The following is a 4,989-nucleotide window of genomic DNA, read 5'->3' on the forward strand; positions in this document are numbered from 1 at the left end:
CAAAACCTGCCAAAGTTCCCTTCTCTCTATAATCTCCCCTTTTCTTTCCATCTTCACCACCCCACCCTCATCCATGCCCTCAACAACTTCAAAAGCACATACTGCAACTGCAGATAGGTTGATCCCCTCAATCCAGCCTTTTTCTTCTCCCTGCGTCCTGCTTCTATCTTCCTAAGCCATGCTGCAACACTAGTTCAATAGCCAAATGTGGCTATTTACCACCATATCAAATTTTACTTCCTTGGCCTTTTTCTGTATCTACCTCCAACAGGGAGGACTGGCTACAGAATTTTAGGGGTTCAGTGCAAAACGCAAATGTGGCACCTGTTGGTCAAAAACTTAAGACTTTCAAAATGGCAACAGCAGAGCATGAAACCAAATGCAGGGCCCTTCTGAGCACAGGGCCCTGTGTAACTGCGTGGGTTCCACGGCCATGAATTTGGCCCTGCCAATAGGCACCTGCCACCCTAAGGAAGCCACTGTTCATGCTGTCCAGGTTTTGAGTCTTCTCACATATTGTTCCCTCACCCTTCCACCAACACCCAGCTCCTTCCCACATTAAGCCTTAGTCTTTTCCCAGATGCATTCAAGTAGGGGCAACAAGTTGAGGAATGATCTTTACACATCTCTCTGATCCTTCCCCTCCTATAGTCTACAGTAGTCCTAACCATCTACACACGTTAATTTAGTCCCTAACTATATACTTCCCTGTGTTTTTTCTGTGCCATTCATTCATTCACTCATTCACCATCTATCGTGGGCCAACTACTTGCCTTGACTGTGCTGGGCACTGGGTATGCTAAGTTCTAAAACAGCAGAGACCTTGTTTGACTTGTTCACCACTCCTTCCCTAAAGCCTCACACAGTGACTGGTTCACAGCAGACACTGAATAAATATTTGTTAAATAACTGTTGAATAGGTTTTCTCTCCACCATATGGTGAGTTCCTGGAGACCAAGAACTGTTTTCATTTGCTCTATGACTATTGATTTGGAACCTAATATGTGCCATACATTGTTCCAGACATGAAAACACTGTTCTAGACCACTGCCTTTACTTCTATATTCCCTAGCACATTATCTCTAGCACATTATTATAACAAGAGCTAACATTTACTGAGTGTTTTATATGTGCCAGGCATTAGTCTAAGTCTTATCTATTAACTCACTTAATTCCCCCAATGATTCTATGAAATAGGTCCCATTATTATCCCCATTTTATAGATGAGGAAACTGAGGCTTAAAGAGATTGAGTAACTGGCCCAAAGTCAAATAGCTGCTGGGGTTTGAACCCAGGTGACCAGACAATAGCCCGATTTTTGACTACAGGGCTAGGCTGCCTCCAATGAGTATGTTTTGATTGACTGACTTGACTGAACTAGAGAGATCAAGTGGTGGCACAACACAAATCCATAAATAACAATCAAAGTGGTTGGGCCTCATAAAAACGACAAATTGTTAAGCAATTTCCTGACCAACACTAGATATAATAGGTGCATAGTTTTTCAAGCTTACAATGTGGTAAATAGGACATAAACTGTGGTATCATTTATTTCACTGAAATCACCCAGCCATAAAATGCTAAATAAAGGAGATAGCCCACTAGGCCACCCATGGAAGTCTGGAGGAAGAGAACAAACTCTAAGTTCCTACATGTTGGTGACTCTTTACTAGACTGAAGGTAAGCAATAAAGTTTTTAGGCTGAAAGTTCATTTGCTGGAGGCAGTAAAGCCTGTTGACACCAACAAGCTTACCAAGGCATTAGCAGGCAAAAAAGGAAAAGGGTGGAAAACAAGAGAATAGGAGGGAGGAAAATGGAAAAGGGAATGTAGAGTGTGGGAGCCACCAAGAGCTGCCTTGGCTGCTCTGCTGCTGTGGTTGGTGCCCCAGCAGGAGACAGAACAGTCAAGATGAACATTAAATTTAGCCAAAGGCACATGGAGGGCCTTTTAGTCCTATGGGGCTCGGTGAAATGGAGATAGCAAGTCACTATTTGTCGTACTTTGATTTGGGTTCCACGTCAAGTATCAATAAATGGACTAGCATACAGCAAACGGACTAGAAGTAAGCACAAGGCCCAGGTTGATGGTGTGTGTTGGGTTTGGTAATGGGGGATTTATGCCACTCACATAAATGTGTGACAAGATGCAGGGGGTGAAAGCGGCTATTAACACTGATTAACTCAAAAGTTGACCACCAGCACACACAGCCATTGTTTCCACCAGCACTCGTTAGTGACGGGCTTTGTCTGGCTGGCTTCACAAGAGACAAATGCCATTACGGGAGACCAAATAACCTTATTTAGGCAGTCGACAGATAATAGAGACGCTCCAGGTATTAGCCTGACTGCATTAGTTTGATTTGTTACTACTGTTCACCTTGTCCTAGGCATTAATGGAGACAAAGGCTTGGAATTACTTGCAGCAGAGTTAAGCTGTGGATTAGAGAGAGCCTTCGTGTTTTGAGGGAAAGATAATTTTATCTGGGGTTTTCATTTCCATTTTCATCTTGCTTGATTTTTCCTCAAAGCTGAAGTCCAGTTTTTCCCTTGAATATCATCATATTCTCTCCAATTTACTAGCAATTTTAATTGTTAAAGAGAGTTACTGACCCATTATTTCCTTTAACAAGATCAGCCTTTTATCTTTTAGGTTTTTGGAAATGATTTTAGGGTAAATACACTAGTGATCTTGTATATTATCTTACTTCTTGAATATTCTTACATATTATCAACTCACTTCACAATATTTAATAATATTGTTATTAGTATCTGAAAATATAAAAGGATATGCACATTACATTCATAGTTACTTCTTTAATATTACAAATTCTATATTTAATTTTTTCTGACTTCGAAATGTTACTTGTTCTAGTTATAGATGCATAATTTCTATTATTAATGATTTCAGTTATAAATACATAACTGGTTATAAACACTATTTCAATTATACACAAAATTGAATTTTAGAATCACATAAATCAGTTATATTAAGCTGTCACTGGAAAATAATGAGATAATGATATTCTAGGGTTACTACATTTCTTTCCTCACCAGACTTTTTATAGATATGGTAAGTTTGTATAATTAAAAAATAGTTTAGGGGGCTTCCCTGGTGGCGCAGTGGTTGAGAGTCCGCCTGCCGATGCAGGGGACACGGGTTCGTGCCCCGGTCCAGGAAGATCCCACATGCCACGGAGCAGCTAGGCCCGTGAGCCATGGCCGCTGAGCCTGTGTGCCTGGAGCCTGTGCTCCGCAACAGTAGAGGCCACAACAGTGAGAGGCCCGTGTACCGCAAAAAAAAAAAAAAAAAAAAAAAAGTTTAGGGGCTTCCTGGCAGTCCAGTGGTTAAGACTCCACACTTCTACTGCAAGGGGTGCATGTTTGATCCCTGGTGGGGGAACTGAGATTCCGCATGCCGTGCAGTGTGGCCAAAAAAAAAAAAAAAAGTTTAATTGCACTTCTAGTTGTTGATCAATGTTTGTGATGCTGTTTCATTTTTTTCTAAAGTCTATAATTTTATACAGAATCCTCATACTTCTCAGATTTGGGGGTTAGGTTTAATTTTAGATAAATTCTAGATAACCTATGATTACTCTTTCAAAAATCTCAATTTGTGAAAAGTACTAGTTCAAAAATACTTAAATATTAACATTGTGAAATAGTTAGTTATACACAGGACTTGCTAAGCCAAGCAAACATTAAGATGGAGACAGAGCTATATCTCCGAAACTGCAAGATGTTAGAAAGATGCACAGAATGTCAAGTGTGATGACATTATAAAAAATAACAACAGCAAAAACAACAAACATATACACATGTGTGTATATACATGTATAGATATATATGTGCTTTTATACACAGAAAGATCTACAAAAATGTTTAATGATGGTTATCTGTGAAGGATGAGATTTGAGGGAGGTTTTACTCTACTTCTATAATGCTTGAATTGTTTACAGTATGTAAACATGACCTTTGGGATTAAAATAAATGGCTATTTGAAAAAGCTTACCCATCACATCATCCTTTCCCCTCAAACCCACTCCTGGTGACTTCTAGTCCTCCACCTTAATATGATTTCATAGGAACCTACGAAGAGCAAAGAAAGCTCTTGGTGGATAAATTGTGACTGATATATTTTATAAATAGTGCTTTGAATTTTATAATATTACTGAAAGCAGCTCTTTATGTTAGAAAAAGTGGCCCCACAGGGTGACAGCACAGACTTCTTGGAAAACATTTAATGCTTCTGCTCTTCCAGTTACTTCCCTGCTGCCTTTCTCTTCCTCCTCTCTCTCCATCTCAGCAATAGTGAAACAGGATAAGCACAGCTTACTGCTGACCAGCTGTTGGGACACAGAGCTCTCTACCCCAAATTGTTCTCAGTAAATGATTTTTTAAAAGCTCTAAAATCTGAGTCATGGTACTTTTCCTCAGCAATAAGATACAAACTCCTCTAGTCTTTTCCATGCAATTAAAAAATGAAAGAAAAAAATATATAAGGGGCAGAGACTCAATAATTCAACAAGAATTATTCTACTCTGGTCATTACCGGAAGAGAAAAGAAGGGCAGAGGAATAGGAAGGAAAAAAACGCAAGCAAGGGAGAATTCAATCCAAATGGGCAAACTTGAAATACAGCTTCCAGGAAACAAAGTCAGCGTTCTCCAGCTCATATCAAAAAGAACACCCACTTTGGCCTTCCGTTAATTAACTGGAAAATAAATACCCAGATCTCCAGTGGCAGGACTCCCTTGTGACGCATCTTACCTTATTCCTGTCTTTAACTGGCAGGTACAGTGGCAAATGCAAAGAAAATACAGTTTTGGCCCAGAAAGTGCCCTGATTATTTCCAGTGACAATGTCAGAACATATACAAAAGGCAGGAGAGTTATCTTACCTCCTCAGTCAACATATTACTTGTAACAAAATATACAGGTGATTGGAAATCACTAAACTGGAAATAGATACAAGCCAGATGATCATTCTTAC

Source organism: Delphinapterus leucas, chromosome 10 (genome assembly GCF_059928025.1).
Source record: "Delphinapterus leucas isolate spDelLeu-1000000601 "Yukka" chromosome 10, BTC_Dleu_Yukka2, whole genome shotgun sequence".
NCBI lineage: Eukaryota > Metazoa > Chordata > Mammalia > Artiodactyla > Monodontidae > Delphinapterus > Delphinapterus leucas.